Source organism: Mustela lutreola, chromosome 7 (genome assembly GCF_030435805.1).
Source record: "Mustela lutreola isolate mMusLut2 chromosome 7, mMusLut2.pri, whole genome shotgun sequence".
Taxonomy (NCBI): Eukaryota; Metazoa; Chordata; class Mammalia; order Carnivora; family Mustelidae; genus Mustela; species Mustela lutreola.
The window spans coordinates 152,611,045-152,628,061 of record NC_081296.1 but is presented as its reverse complement, the minus strand read 5'-3'; the positions used below and the strand labels follow the sequence as shown (position 1 = coordinate 152,628,061).

The window sequence follows — 17,017 nt, the reverse complement described above, 5'->3', positions numbered from 1 at the left end:
CGGCCCCCACACAGAGCTCTTCCCGTGTGCCCCACGGCCGCAGAGACGACCCCGACCTTCCTGTCTCCGTCCGGCCGGCACCGCGGGCAGGAGCCCAGGCCCACGTGGAGTGCGGTGAGCAGTGAACGCCGCCGTGCCAAGGGGACGTAGAGAAGACCCTGGCACAGCTCAGCACATGGTCAGCGGTGGCCGTCCCGCGGTCCCCCAGGGTCCCCGGCTGCAGGAGACGGAGGGGGCACAGCGGGCAGGTGAGAGCAGCAGACGACTCCTGCGTCTCCTGCCCTCCCCACCCACTGGCCAGGGGCAAGGGTGCAGGGGGGCCTGCCAAGCCCAGCCCCCACCCCCGCCGGTCCACAGCGACACTCCTGCTGCCTCTACCCCCCTCCTCCGAGCTCACGGCTCCAGGTCACACCCCGTCCCTCGGCGCGGACTTCGACTCCACATGTCGCCACGGGAGCTCAGCCCACACCTGACACCCAAAATGCCACAGCCAGACGTCAGGCTGAGATCAGCTGACTCAGCACCCAAAACCTGCACGCGTTACCCCTACAGACTGCACGTGACCTCCAGGGCAAAGACGCTTGCAGAGGTATGTGGGTCAGTGTTCAAGGTCCTGGCGGAACAGGGCCAGTGTTGTCACAGAGCCCATGGGAGAAGGTGGGGCGACCCCAGAGCAAGGCAGCCCCTGTGGCTGTGCAGTGGAGGCAGGGCCACGAGCCCGGGGTGCTGCTCCTGAAGCCCGAAAGCCTGACGGGCTGTGTCCCAGAGCCTCTGGAGGGGCTGCACCTGCCCATGCCTGACCTTGACCCCTGCCGGCCCAGGGCCCCCCCCTTCCAGGGGCTCAGGCCGCACTCTGAGCACAGACTCCCTCCCTCCCCTACATGCCCCCCGCTGTCCCAGCCCTGGGCGTACTCCCGGGACACCCTGTCTCCGGCACCAGCCGGCCCACCGCCCTGGTGTCCGCAGCGCCCGCCCGCGGCCGCGTCCTGTGCGGCCGCCCTGCCCGCCTTGGCCTCCGCAGCCTCTCAGGCCTCGGCCTCCCCCACGATTCGCCAGAAATCGGCACACGGGGCCCCTGGCGGCGACGCGCCCTGCCCTCTGCCAGCCCTGCCAGGCTCTCCTCTCCGCAGCCCCCGGCCGCACGCCCTGCGCGTCCCTTTCCGCCGTGCGCTTGGCTTCCTCCTTCTGCTCCCCGAGAAGGTCCACGCCGAGGGCACAGTGTTTCCCGCTGCCCCCCACGACCCCGGGCACACAGAGCACAGCCCGGCGCACAGTAGGTGCTCGGCAAGCGGCTGCTGAGGGAAGGGACGCCACCGCCGCACAAGACCACCCCGGCTCCCCATGTCCGCCCCCGTGCGGGGCCGATTTACGGATCTTCCCAGGCCTACCCGCCCCCACGCTGCCCTCTCTGTAAGCGAGCATGGACCCCGAAAGTCACCCAGCGTCACCACCACCGTCCTCCTGCACACCGCACGCCCCACCCCCCAGAGCTCCCCACTGTCGAACAGCCTCCAGGCGTCCCCTACAGCCCTCGGGCGGGTCCTGAGGACACAGCTCTGTCCCGGAGCCTCAGGAACACATCAAGGTTCCCTTTACACCAGAAAAGAGGTAGGGGCTCCTGCACCCCAACCCAGCCTGCCGGCCCGGCCCAGCCACCCAACCCTGCCCAGGACAACCCTCCTCGCGCCCCTGGCTCTGCCCACCTCCCAGCCTGGCCTCGAGGCCCCAGGCACACACCCAGCGTCCACAGTAGCAGAAAGTATGCGTGAATGGTCCTGCCGGCCTCAGAGGAGGGCGGCACTTGGGCCTTCAGACCCGAGCCTCCAGCCCAGCCTCGCCGGGAGAAGCCCCTATAGGACCACGGCTGTTCCCAGGGACGCCCCTGGCTTTTCCCAGGCCCTTGGGTGGACACCGTGAAGCCCCATCCGCAGGCCCCAGGAGAACAGGAGGGGGGGCCGCCCACCAAGCCCCTGACCCTCGTCTCGCCCTGAGCATGCCGGGCAGCTGGTTGGGCCAGAGGCTCTGTGTTTGAGCATCTTTCTGTGCAGGAAACATGCTTACAGAGTGCCCTGAACTCCGTTTCCCTAAAGCACGCCTGAGCCCCAGCCCCTCCGGCCGGTGCGGCGGGTTCCTGCAGCGGAAGAACCCAGGGGCGGCCTTCTACCGCGGCTTCCCCTTTTGTCCTAAATAAGCAACAACGGACCACGGCCCAACTACAGAAATCTGTCTGCTGGAGGCGGGTGACCGCCCCCATGGGGCCCGGCCCCGGGGGGTTTCCCTCCAATCAACCAATGTGCTCCGACCTTCCCCAGCACGGCGGCCCCCGCGCTAAGGCGGCCCGGCGACCTGCAGGCGGAGGGCCGCTTCCCAGCACGCTCTGCAGCTCCCCCGAGCCACCGCAACCGTGTCCGCCTGGATGCGTCCGCCCTGGGCAGGAACATCTGTTTCCAGCTGTGTGGCAAACAGGACACAGTCACCGCCCACACTAAATCAAGGTGTGACAAGCCGGGTCCCCGTGTGGAGCTCACAAGCCACCTGGGTGGGCCCTACCCATCCCCCTCTCCTGCTGTCTGAGGGGAAAGTTTGAGCCAGTCCTGTCCCCCCACCACCGCCGCCGGGCCTGTGGACGCAGGCCTCCCGGCACCTGGGCAGAAACCAGACTTCTGCTCTCCAGCCAAGGCCCCGACAGCATTCCCAACCCACGGCCAGGCCCAGGTTTGCTGCGGTCCCCCTGGAAGTCGGACGGTGGCAGCCGGGCTCCATCAGTACAAGGAGGCAGGACCCTGCTCCCACCGTCGGACAAAAGCCAACTCGGGACCAGCACTACGGACCGATACAAACCAGCGGCCAGACCCGAGGGGCTGTGGGGAGGCATTTGCGTTCTCAGAAAGACAGCAGAGCCAGAAACTGTAAAAAACAAGGTCGGCAGATCTGCCTACGGACCAGAGCGAACATCTATCGGAGAGTCTCCACGAACAAGGAAACAGGAGGGAGGCCAGTGGCCAAAGCGCCGGACGTCAGGAATAGTGCTGGTCAGAGCTGTCCGGAGAACGGACAGACGCACCCGACAGACGGGGGAGGCGGGTGAGGGTCGGCCGGCGACCGAGAGGCGGGCGGGCGGACGCTGTGTGTCCACAGGCAAGCTTCAGGCCTGCGCTAAAGTCACAGAAACATATGCGGCTTGTTTTAAAGAACTGGATCCGTGACGGTGAAGGCTTGGTGAGCCCAGAATCCGTAAAACAGACCGGCAGCCCGGAGACCCAGAGTGGGTGCGGCAGGTCAGGTCAGAAGGCGTCTGAAGGCAGAGCCCCTCCTCCTCTGCGGACCTTAGCCTTCTTCCTCTCCAAGCTCTCAGCTGATTCGACCAGGCCCACCGTCATGTGGAGGCCGAGCCCTCAGCTGATTCGGCCAGGCCCACCGTCACGTGGAGGCCGAGCCCTCAGCGGATTCGACCAGGCCCACCGTCACGTGGAGGCCGAGCCCTCAGCGGATTCGACCAGGCCCACCGTCACGTGGAGGCCGAGCCCTCAGCGGATTCGACCAGGCCCACCGTCACGTGGAGGCCGAGCCCTCAGCGGATTCGACCAGGCCCACCGTCACGTGGAGGCCGAGCCCTCAGCGGATTCGACCAGGCCCACCGTCACGTGGAGGCCGTCTGCTCTCCTTGACGCCTCCTGACTGAGGGGCCAATCACATTTTTAAAATACCTTCACTCTCTGGGCCCGTGTTTGGCCGAACATCTGAGTACTTCGGCCTGGTCAAGTGAACCATGAAGCTAACCCTCACCGGGTCAGTGAAGGACCAGGGGACACTGCAGAGAGCGCGAGAAACTGGACCTTCGAGGGGAAGTTTTCAGAGGGAAGGGGAAGGGAGAAATCATTCCCAGTGGCCGGTGAACACAAATGACCAAGAAAACACACGACATTGCTGGAAGTCGCCGATAATCAAAGAAAAGCAGCTCCAAACCACCAGCTGCTTCTTGCCAGCCCACCACGCGCCACACGGCCGTCCGGTGGACACACAGACAGGTGTCCGCGCTGTGGCACCACCGTCCCGATGAGGGACGGACAGCACAGGTGAAACGAGCAAATGCCCCATAAGAGACAAGGATGCCGGCCACGGGCGCCGATGCCCGCTGCTACTCGGCTGACGACCAGGACCCTTCCCGAGAGGGTGGCGGAGCTGCGGGGTCAGCGTGGGCCTGGGGGTGCCACATTGCAGGCAGAAGGTCCTGGGGCAGACCTGAGCCCAGTACCTCACTCCGAGGGGACAGGAAGCCCCCAGAGGGGTTTCGGTCGTCACCACCGCAGAAGTCTGACCTGGGGGCAGGGCAGTGGTCTGGGGGCAGAGGCAGCGGAGAGTAGGGCTCAGATCAAGCACTTCCTGGGGGTGCGGGGGAGACCAGACAAGTTTGCTCAGAGGCAGAACTGCGCCCAGAGGGCCTCCCGACCCGCAGCTTGGAGGGAATTGCCAGTTTCTGAGATCAGGGAATGAAGAGCTCCCATCCACGGACGGCACGTTGAGCAGCTAATTGGACATCCAGGAAGGACGCTGGCTTGGGGCTCCCACAGCAAAACCCAGGAGGACAGTGTTCAGGAAGAGGGCAGAGATGGGGACTCAGATCTGGAACCGTAGGCACAGGCCAGCCTTTATCTGCACGGGACGGTGAGGACGAGCAACGGTGAAACGTGCGGAGAAGAGAAGACTGAGCCGGCAGGCCGCGCGCGCCGAGGCTGGGAGCAGGAGTCAGAGACGGAGGGGTTCCAGCTGCGACCAGTGCTGTGGACGGGTCCTGTCGTGGGGCTGAGGACAACCCCTGCATCAGGCACAGCAGAAGTCACACTGCCCTCCCTGGAGCAGCATCAGTGGCAACGTGGGGTCCGGGCCTGAGCAGAGCGGGCACGAGACCTGAGAGCGGAACCATGGTACGGGCCGGCAGGCTTCACGGGGTCCGGACCCAGAAGTCCAGGGTCATTGCTCAAGCACACCGGGAACTTGTAGAAACCTCCATCTGCTGGGCCCTGGGTCACAACTCCGTAAACTTCGAAATGTTTGGGCCCATCGCACAGCAAGCTCCCTGCCAACGCCATGAGGGGAATGGGAGTCCAAGACAAACGTAACGGACCAGCCCACGTCTCGCATCACGTCGAAGAGGAATCTGCGGCCCTATGTGTCTGGAAAAGAGACAACACCGAGTTAACACTGAGCCCGAGTTTGCCGGAGCGAGAGAGCAAACACAAAGCAAGAAAGGAGATGATCATCGTGTAGACAAAACCTCAGTAAAAGGTAAGAAAAGAAGGACCAAGAGGCATAGCAGGTCCAAAATTGTTTCTTTTTCTTTTTTTTTTTTTTAAGATTTTATTTATTTATTTGGCAGACAGAGATCACAAGCAGGCAGAGAGGCAGGCAGAGAGAGAGAGAGGAGGAAGCAGGCTCCCCACGGAGCAGGGAGCCCGATGCGGGGCTCGATCCCAGGACCCTGGGATCATGACCTGAGCCGAAGGCAGAGGCTTTAACCCACTGAGCCATCCAGGCGCCCCCAAAATTGTTTCTGAAAAAGGACTGACCTCGGAGGGGACGGGCCGGGGAAAGGAGCAGAGGGCGCGATGTGCATGAGGACGAGGGGAGTCGCGCTGACAGAGACAGAAGAAGGGACGCATGAGCGTACTCCACCGATCCGGAGACGGCACGGAAGCCCCAGAGCAGGGCGCTACCACACTGGAGTCAAGAAGAGAAAAGGTCCAGGGGACCAGCTTTACTGAGCGAGCTGACACGTGGAGGAAGGCGAGTGTGTCCCGAGGGGACACTTGCACCGGCTTCCAGGCAGGGTGACACAGGCAGGCGACGCCGCAGCAGGAGCGACGGAAGCACGAGAAGGCAGCGTCATCTTAAAGCGCCCAGGGGGAGAACTTGGCCACCAGAGAGACTGGCCCCTCCTACAGCCGTGTGGCCGCCTCACGCAGCCCTGGAGGCCCGAAGTCTGGTGTCACGGTGTGGGAGGGCTGCGCTCCCCCCGCGCCTCGAGGGGAACCCCCTGCCCCTTCCAGCCTCAGGGGGCTGCACACAACAGCATCCCTTGGCCTTGGACGTGTCACACCGATCTCTGCCTCACATAGCGTGTGGCCCATGTCGCTGTGCCTACATGTCCCTCTTCTTAAAAGGACGGTAGTCCTACTGGATGGAGGACCCACCGATTCATATACGGTCTCATCGTAACTTGATTACGTCTTCAAGAAGCCCATGTCCAAATAGGGTCGCAGTTACAGGCTCTGGCTGGGCATGAATTTGGGGGGGACACTATTGAACCTGGATCCTTTCCTTTCCTGAGCACTTTACCCCTGAATCTGTTGGGTGGGCAAGTCGGGGCAGCAGGGGTGGGGACATGCACAGTCAGAGCTCAGAGCCCCACCCAGACTGAGAAGTGAGGTCTGAAGCAGGGTCTGGAGGTTCCGAGGGCGCAACCGGGACCTCCACACTGGAGATGACAGGAAGGTGTCCGGGTGAGCAGGGACAAAAGGCTGGCACAGCCAGGGGCCGACCAGGTGAGTGAACACGCCCAGAAGAGTGGAGGATAGGAGGGACCCACATTCCCCGAGAGGGAAAGAATTGGATGGGTCCTGTGCCGGGTGGTAGGTTGGGTGCATCAGTTTGAATCCATGGTTTCTAGTATATTGAGACAAATACACATGCATGTAATCCATTAAATAATGGCCAAAAGCCTTCCAGACCTGATGAAGTACATGAATCCCCACACACAGGAAGCTTACGAGCTCCAATATAAATAGGCTGGACGCTCTACTTGCATGTCAGTGGTGTGCAGAGAATATTTCTATGTATAATGTGGGTTTTGTGTTTTGTGCTTTTTTCCATTTATTTATTTGAGAGAGCTTTAGTGTGGGAAGAGAGAGAAGCAGACACCCCAGTGAGCAGAGAGCCCAACACAGAACTTGATCCCAGGCTCCTGAGACCATGACCTGAGCTGAAAGCAGATGCCTAACCAACTGAGCCCCCCCAAGCACCCCTTATGTTCTGTTTTTTTAATATAAAATATGAAGCTGGTTAAGCTTGGTGATATTCACCCAAGGAAAGCTGATCTCAAGTAAAACAGACTTTAAGGCAAAAAGCATTAGGGGACACGAAGAGGGATGACCCAGCTCTCCAAGTGCACACACCTGGACTACATTCTCCAAATACAGAGCAAGAAATGGATCAACCTGCAGGAAGATGACAGACTCACAGTTGTCATGGAAGGTGTCACCACCTGCGTCTGTAGGCACAGAGTGGGCAGATAAGTATCAGTAAAGATGCACTCCATGGTCGTACTCCACCAAGAATTCAACCCACTGGTGGTGCACAGGCATCGGGAAGAGCCACTGCAGCAACCCACACACCCTGAGCCCTACAGCACATGCACATCCATTCATTGTTCCATGCTATGGCCATAAAAGAATTCCCAACACATTCCCAAAGATGAAGTGCACTTAGTTATGTGGTGACAATGGCAGGATTATACCTGGACAGTGTCATTTCTTTCAGGCATGGCGGCACATCTGTGGAATGGGGTCTGCACCTGGTGCAGAGGCCCACACCTCCCCTTCTTTATGACCCCAGACCCTGATTCAGTTGTGTTCATCCCAGGTCTTGGGGTCCCACTCTTTCACTCTAGACCCTTTCCTTCATGGGAGGCACATCTGGGACTTTGAATTCAGCTTTTGCTACAATCCTTGCCACTCTTTGATTGGGTGCTAGGCCCCATTCTCGGTAATACTTGTCCTCTGGCTGCAGGATATGGGGCCTCTTAAAATACTGTTATGGAAGGGTAGAGAACCCAGATATAGACCCACAACTTTACAGTCAAATAATCTTTGACAAATCAGGAAAAAAAAAATACAGTGGAAAAAAGACAGTCTCTTCAATATATGCTGCTGGGAAAATTGGACAGCTATCTGCAGAAAAATAAAACTCGACCATTGTCTTACACTGTACATGAAGATAAACTCGAAATGGAGAAAAGACATCAATGTGAGGCAGAAATCTATCAAAATCCTAGAGGAGAACATAGGCAGTAACCATTTCAACATAGGCCACAGAAACTTCTTTCAAGATATGTCTCTAAAGGCAAAGGAAACAAAAGTGGAAATGAACTTTTGGGACTTCATCAAGATAAAAAGCTTCTGCACGGCAAAGGAAATAGTCAACAAAACAAAGAGGCAACCACAGAATGGGAGAAGATATTTGTGAATGACAGTACAGACAAAGGGCTGATATCCAAGATCTATTTAAAAAAAAAAAAAAAAAACTCCTGAAACTCAGTACTCAAAAACAGATAATCACATCAAAAAATGGGCAGAAGATATGAACAGACACTTCTCCAATGAAGACATATGAGTGGCTATCAGACAGATGAAAAAATGTTCCTCATCACTAGCCATCAGGAAAATTCAAATTAAAACCTCACTGAGATACCACCTTACACCAGTTAGAATGGCCAAAATTAGCAAGACAGGAAACAACATGTGTTGGAGAGGATGTGGAGAAAGGGGAACCCTCTTCCACTGTTGGTGGGAATGCAAGTTGGTGCAGCCTCTTTGGAGAACAGGGTGGAGATTCCTCAAGAAATTAAAAATAGAACTTCCCTATGACCCTGCCATTGCACTCCTGGGTATTTACCCCAAAGATAGAGATGTCGTGAAAAGAAGGGCCATCTGTACCCCAATGTTTATAGCAACAATGGTCACGGTCTCCAAACTGTGGAAAGAACCCAGATGCCCTTCAATGGACGAATGGATAAGGAAGATGTGGTCCATATACACTATGGAGTATGATGCCTCCATCAGAAAGGACGAACACCCAACTTTTGTAGCAACATGGACAGGACTCGAAGATATTATGCTGAGTGAAAAAAGTCAAGCAGAGAGAGTCAATTATCATATGGTTTCACTTATTTGTGGAGCATAACAAATAGCATGGAGGACATGGGGAGATGGAAAGGAGAAGGGAGTTGAGGGAAATTGGAAAGGGAGGTGAACCATGAGAGACTATGGATTCTGAAAAACAATCTGAGGGTTTTGAAGGGGTGGGAGGTGGGTGGTTGGGGTACCGGTGGTGGGTATTATAGAGGGCATGGATTTCATGGAGCACTGGGTGTGGTGCAAAAATAATGAATACTGTTATGCTGAAAATAAAAAATTTAAAAAAAAAAAACCACTTTGAGATACCACCTTACACCAGTTAGAATGGCCAAAATTAGCAAGACAGGAAACAACGTGTGTGGGAGAGGCTGTGGAGAAAGGGGAACCCTCTTCCACTGTTGGTAGGAATGCAAGCTGGTTCAGGCACTTTGGAAAAGAGTATGGAGGTTCCTTAAGAAATTAAAAATAGAGCTTCCCTATGACCCTGCAATTGCACTACTGCATATTTACCCCAAAGATACAGATGTCGTGAAAAGAAGGGCCATCTGTACCCCAATGTTCATAGCAGTAATGGCCACAGTTGCCAAACTTTGGAAAGAACCGAGATGCCCTTCAACGGACGAATGGATAAGGAAGATGTGGTCCATATATACTAAGGAGTATTATGTCTCCATCAGAAAGGACGAATACCCAACTTTTGTAGCAACATGGACGGGACTGGAAGAGATTATGCTGAGTGAAATGAGTCCAGCAGAGAGAGTCAATTATCATATGGTTTCACTTATTTGTGGAGCATAACAAATAACATGGAGGACATGGGGAGATGGAGAGGAGAAGGGAGTTGAGGGAAACTGGAGGGGGAGAAGAACCATGAGAGACTGTGGACTCAGAAACAAACTGAGGTTTGGAGCAGACAGGGTGGGTGGTTGGGTGAGCCTGGTGGTGGGTATTATGGAGGGCATGTATCCATGGAGCACTGGGTGTGGTGCATAAACAATGAACCTTGGAACACTGAAAAAAATAAAATAAAATTTTTAAAAAAGAAAGAAAACCAAAGCTGGGGGCATCATGTTGCCTGAGTTCAAGCTGTATTACAAAGTTGTGACATGAAGGTATCATGGCACTGGCACAAAAACAGACACATAGATCAATGGAACAGAATAGAGAACACAGAAATGGACCCCCAACTCTATGGTCAACTAATCTTCATCAAATCAGGAAAAATATCCAATGGAAAAACACAGTTTCTTCAATAAATGATGTTGGTCAAAATTGGACAGCCCCATGCAGAAGAATGAAAATGCACCATTCTCTAACACTATAAAAAAAAGACAAAGTTTAAATGGATGAATGATCTAAATGTGAGACTGGAATCCATCAAAATCCTAGAGAAAAACACAGGCAGTAAATCCTTCAACATCGGTCACAGCAACTTCTTGCTAGATGTGTTTCCAAAGATGTTCCATCCAAAGAGAAACAAAAGTGAGGGTGAGCACCTGGGCCTTCAGCAAAATAAAAAACTTCCGCACAACAAAGGAAACAGTCAACAAAACTAAAAGGCAACCTGTGGAATGAGAGAAGATATTTGTAAATGGTCTTACAAATAAAGGCCTAGTATCCAAGATCTACAAAGAACTTATCAAAGTAAACACCCAAGAAACAACGAATCCAGTCGAGAAATGGGCAGAAGACATGAACATACACTTCTCCAATGAAGACATACAAATGGCTAACAGACACATGAAAAACGTTCAACATCATTAGCCATGAGGGAGATTCAAATCAAAACCACACTGAGATACCACCTTACACCAGTTAGAGTAGCCAGAATTAGCAAGACAGGAAACAATGTGTGTGGGAGAGGCTGTGGAGAAAGGGGAACCCTCTTACACTGTTGGTAGGAATGTAAGCTGGTTCAGGCACTTTGGAAAAGAGTATGGAGGTTCCTCAAAACATTAAAAATAGCGCTACCCTACGACCCAGCGATTGCAGTACTGGTATTTACCCCAAAGATACAAATGTGCCAAAAAGACGTGGCACCTGCACCCCAATGCTCATAGCAGCAATGTCCACAATAGCCAAACTGTGGAAGGAGCTGAGATGCCCTTCAACAGATGAATGGATAAAAAGATGTGGTCCATATATACAATGGAATATTACTTAGCTATCAGAAAAAGTGAATACTCAGCATTTGCATCGACATGGTTGGAACTACAGGGGATCATGCTGAGTGAAATAAGTCAAGCAGAGAAAGCCAATTACCATACAGTTTCACTTATTTGTGCAACATAAGGAATAGCATGAAGGACATTAGGAGAAGGAAGGGGAAAATGAAGGGGGGTCAGAGTGGAGATGAACCATGGACTCTGGGAAACAATCTGAGAGCTTCAGAGGATTCAGGGTGAGGGGATGGGTTCGCCCTGTGATGGGTATTAAGGAAGACACGTGTTGTGATGAGTCCTGGGAATTATACAAATATAGTTACTCATGGAAGATTACATCAAAAACTAATGAAGTACTGTATGAGACTAAGATAACATAACAAATAAATATTTTTTTTAAATGAGCATACAGCATAGTGACTGTAGTTGATAATACAGTGCTGTGTATTTGAAAGTTGGTGACAGAGTAGATTGTAAAAATTCTCATCCCAAGAAAAAAGTATTTAACAATGTGAGGTAATGCATGTGAACTACATGTGTGGTGTACATCTTGTAATATATACATATATTAAATCATTGTGTTGTACACCTGAAACCAATACAATGTTAAAGGTCAGTTATATCTCAATAAAACTGGGGGTGGAAATAGAAGTTATCAAACTAGACACCCAAGAAACAAAGAATACAGTTAAGAAATGTGCAGAACGTATGAACAGACAATTCTCCGAAGAAGACATACAAATGGCTAACAGACACATGAAAAATATTCAATATCATTAGCCATCAGGGAGATTCAAATCAAAACCACATTGAGATACCACCTTACAACACTTAGAATGACCAAAATTAACAAGACAGGAAACAACAGATGTTGGTGAGGACGTGGAGAAAGGGGAACCCTCTTATACTGTTTTAGTATATGTACTGCTGAAGTGAGCACCCTCTTAAACTGTTGGTGGGAATATAAACTGGTGCAGCCACTCTGGAAAACAGTAGAGTTTCCTCAAAAAGTTAAAAACAGAGCTACCCTGCGACTCAGCAATTGCACTACTGAGTATTCACCCCAAAGATACAGATGTCATAAAAGAAGGGACACATGCACCCCAGTGTTCATAGCAACAATGTCCACAATAATCAAACTGTGGAAGGAGCTAAGACATTCATCAATAAATAGACGAATAGATAAAAAAGATGTAGCTCATATATAAATGGAATATTACTCAGCCATTAGAAAACATGAATACATACCATTTACACTGATGTGGATAGAAGTGAAGGCTATTAGCTAAGTGAAGTAAGTCAGTCAAAGAAAGAAAACTGTCATATTGTTTCACTCACATGTGGAATCTAAGAAACAGGACAGAGGATCATAAGGGATAGGAGGGAAAACTGAACGGGAAGAAATCAGAGAGGGAAACAATCCATAAGAGACTCTTACCTCTGGGAAACAAAGGTTTCTGAGGGTTACAGAAAGGAGGGGTGGGGGATGGGATGACCAGGTGATGGGTATTAAGGAGGGCACATGTTCTGAGGAGCACTGGGTTTTATGCACAATTACTGAATCATTGAACACTACCTCAAAAATACTAACAATGAAAATACAGAAAGGGAAATTAGAAAATTGATTCCATTTACTATGGCACCAAGAAACATAAAATACCTGGGAATAAACCTAACCAAAGAGGTAAAGGATCTGTACTCAAGGAACTACAGAACACTCATGAAGGAAATTGAAGAAGACACAAAAAGATGGAAGACCATTCCATGCTCATGGATTGGAAGACTAAACATTGTTAAAATGTCTATACTGCCTAGAGTAATCTATACTTTCAATGCCATTCTGATCAAAATTCCACCAGCATTTTTCAAAGAGCTGGAGCAAACAATCCTAAAATTTGTATGGAATCAGAAATCATGTTGCCTGATTTCAAGCTTCATTACAAAGCTGTGATCACCAAGACAGCTTGGTACTGGCATAAAAACAGACACATAGACCAGTGGAACAGAGTAAAGAGCCCAGATATGGACCCTCGACTCTTCCAATAATCTTCGACAAAGCAGGAAAAAATATCCAGTGGAAAAAAGACAGTCTCTTCAATAAATGTTCCTCGGAAAATTGAACAGCTATGTGCAGAAGAATGAAACTCGACCATTCTCTTATGCCATACACAAAGATAAACTCAAAATAGATAAAAGACCTCAACATGAGATAGGAATCCATCAGAATCCTAGAGGAGAACATAGGCAGTAATCTCTTCGATATCAGCCACAGCAACTTCTTTCAAGATATGTCTCCAAAGGCAAAGGAAACAAAAGAAAAAATGAATTGTGAGGACTTCATCAAGATCAAAAGCTTCTGCACAGCAAAGGAAACAGTCAACAAAACAAAGAGGCAACTGACAGAATGGGAGAAGATATTCGTGAATGACACTACAGACAAAGGACTGATAACCAGGATCTATAAAGAACTCCTCAAACTCATCACACACAAAACAGATGATCACACCATAAAAATGGGCAGAGGACATGAACAGGCACTTCTCCAATGAAGACATACAAATGGCTATCAGACACATGAAAAAATGCTCATCATCACTAGCCATCAGTGAGATTCAAACCAAAACCACATTGAGATACCACCTTACACCAGTTAGAATGGCCAAAATTAGCAAGACAGGAAGTAACGTGTGTTGGAGAGGATGTAGAGAAAGGGGAACCCTCTTCCACCATTGGTGGGAATGCAAGTTGGTGCAGCCACTTTGGAAAACACTGTGGAGGTTCCTTAAGAATTCAAAATAGAGCTTCCCCATGACCCTGCAATTGCACTACTGGGTATTTGCCCCAAAGATACAGATGGAGTGAAAAGAAGGGCCAACTGTACCCCACTGTTTATAGCAGCAATGGCCACAGTCGCCAACCTATGGAAAGAACCAAGATGCCCTTCAATGGACGAATGGATAAGGAAGATGTGGTCCATATACACTATGGAGTATGATGCCTCCATCAGAAAGGACGAATACCCAACTTTTGTAGCAACATGGACTGGACTGGAAGAGATTATGCTGAGTGAAATAAGTCAAACAGAGAGAGTCAATTATCATATGGTTTCACTTATTTGTGGAGCATAAGGAATAACATGGAGGGCATCGGGAGATAGAGAGGAGAAGGGAGTTGAGGGAAACTGGAGGGGGAAAAGAACCATGAGAGACTATGGACTCTGAGAAACAATCTGAGGGTTTTGGAGGGGAGATGGGTCAAGGGTTGGGTGAGCCTGGTGGTGGGTATCATTGAGGGCATGTATTGCATGGAGCACTGGGTGTGGTGCATAAACAATGAATTCTGGAACTATGAAAAGAAATTTAAAAAATAAAATTTTAGATTGGGGGGGCGGAGTCAAGATGGCGGAGAAGTAGCAGGCTGAGACTACTTCAGCTAGCAGGAGATCAGCTAGATAGCTTATCTAAAGATTGCAAACACCTGAAAATCCATCCGCAGATCGAAGAGAAGAACAGCAATTCTGGAAACAGAAAAACAACCACTTTCTAAAAGGTAGGACCGGCAAAGAAGTGAATCCAAAGCGACGGGAAGATAGACCCCGGGGGGAGGGGCCGGCTCCCGGCAAGCGGCGGAGCAACAAAGCACAAGATCGGACTTTTTAAGTCTGTTCCGCTGAGGAACATCGCTCCAGAGGCTAAACCGGGGCGAAGCCCGCGCGGGGTCAGCGTGGCCTCAGGTCCCGCAGGGTCACAGAAGGATCGGGGGTGTCTGAGTGTCGCAGAGCTTGCAGGTATTGGAACGGGAAAGCCGGCTGCAGAGACAGAGCCGACAGTGAGCTCGCAGCTTGGGGTGACCTTGAACCGGTCGCAGGCTGGGTGAGCTCCGAGCGCGGCCGGAGGTCGGGCAGACGACGGGAGTGACTGGGCGCTGTTCTCTGAGGGCACACTGGGGAGTGGGGCCCTGGGCTCTCGGCTCCTCTGGGCCAGAGACCAGGAGGCCGCCATTTGTATTCCCGTCCTCCGGAACTCTACGGAAAGTGCTCAGGGAACAAAAGCTCCTGAGAGCAAACCCAAGCGGATTACTCAGCCCGGCCCCTGATAAGGGCGGTGCAATTCCGCCTGGGGCAAAGACACTTGAGACAAACTACACCAGGCCCCTCCCCCAGAAGATCAACAAGAAATCCAGCCAAGACCAAGTTCACCTACCAAGGAGTGCGGTTTCAATACCAAGGAGAGCAGCAGAATTCCAGAGGAGGAGAAAGCAAAGCACGGAACTCATGGCTTTCTCCCTGTGATTTTTTTTTAGTCTTGCAGTTAATTTAATTTTTTTTCTTTTTTAATTTTTTTCTCTTCTTCTGCTAAAATTTTTATTAACTTTTATCCTTTGCTTTTTTAACGATTTTTAATTAGATTATCTAATATATATTTTTTTCATTTTTATATTATTTCCTTATTCATTTTCTTCTTTTAATTGTTTCTTTTCATTGTTCTTTTTTTTTTTTCTTTCTGAACCTCTTTTTATCCCCTTTCTCCCCCCTCACAATTTGGGATCTCTTCTAATTTGGTTAAAGCATATTTTCCTGGGGTTATTGCCACCCTTTTAGTATTTTACTTGCTCCTTCATATACTCTTATCTGGACAAAATGACAAGACAGAAAAATTCAACACAAATAAAAGAACATGAGGAAGTACCGAAGGCTAGGGACCTAATCAATACAGACATTAGTAATATGTCAGATCTAGAGTTCAGAATGACAATTCTCAAGGTTCTAGCCGGGCTCGAAAAAGGCATGGAAGATATTAGAGAAACCCTCTCGAGAGATATAAAAGCCCTTTCTGGAGAAATAAAAGAACTAAAATCTAACCAAGTTGAAATCAAAAAAGCTATTAATGAGGTGCAATCAAAAATGGAGGCTCTCACTGCTAGGATAAATGAGGCAGAAGAAAGAATTAGTGATATAGAAGACCAAATGACAGAGAATAAAGAAGCTGAGCAAAAGAGGGACAAACAGCTACTGGACCATGAGGGGAGAATTCGAGAGATAAGTGACACCATAAGACGAAACAACATTAGAATAATTGGGATTCCAAAAGAAGAAGAAAGAGAGAGGGGAGCAGAAGGTATACTGGAGAGAATTATTGGGGAGAATTTCCCGAATATGGCAAAGGGAACGAGCATCAAAATTCAGGAGGTTCAGAGAAGGCCCCTCAAAATCAATAAGAATAGGCACATACCCCGTCACCTAATAGTAAAATTTACAAGTCTCAGTGACAGAGAAAATCCTGAAAGCAGCCCGGGAAAAGAAGTCTGTAACATACAATGGTAAAAATATTAGATTGGCAGCTGACTTATCCACAGAGACCTGGCAGGCCAGAAAGAGCTGGCCTCATTTTCAGAGGACTAAATGAGAAAAACATGCAGCCAAGAATACTATATCCAGCTAGGTTATCATTGAAAATAGAAGGAGAGATTAAAAGCTTCCAGGACAAACAAAAACTGAAAGAATTTGCAAACACCAAACCAGCTCTACAGGAAATCTTGAAAGGGGTCCTCTAAGCAAAGAGAGAGCTTACAAGTGGTATATCAGAAAGGAACAGAGACCATATACAGTAACAGTCACCTTACAGGCAATACAATGGCACTAAATTCATATCTCTCAATAGTTACCCTGAATGTGAATGGGCTAAATGCCCCTGTCAAAAGACACAGGGTATCAGAATGGATAAAAAAACAAAACCCATCTATATGTTGCCTCCAAGAAACCCATTTTAAGCCCGAAGACACCTCCAGATTTAAAGTGAGGGCGTGGAAAAGAATTTACCATGCTAATGGACATCAGAAGAAAGCAGGAGTGGCAATCCTTATATCAGATCAATTAGATTTTAAGCCAAAGACTATAATAAGAGATGAGGAAGGACACTATATCATACTCAAAGGGTCTGTCCA

At 50.4% G+C, this 17,017-nt stretch overlaps 3 gene segments (V, D, J or C); all 3 read left to right on the top strand.

Annotated features, from left to right (window-relative positions):
• The window catches only part of LOC131835172 (Ig alpha-1 chain C region-like), a 125,514-nt gene that overhangs the window by 20,930 nt on the left and 87,567 nt on the right, over window positions 1-17,017 (top strand).
• Window positions 1-17,017, top strand: part of LOC131835173 (immunoglobulin heavy constant epsilon-like) — a 114,583-nt gene that overhangs the window by 21,659 nt on the left and 75,907 nt on the right.
• LOC131835175 (Ig gamma chain C region-like) overlaps window positions 1-17,017 on the top strand; it is a 189,527-nt gene that overhangs the window by 148,263 nt on the left and 24,247 nt on the right.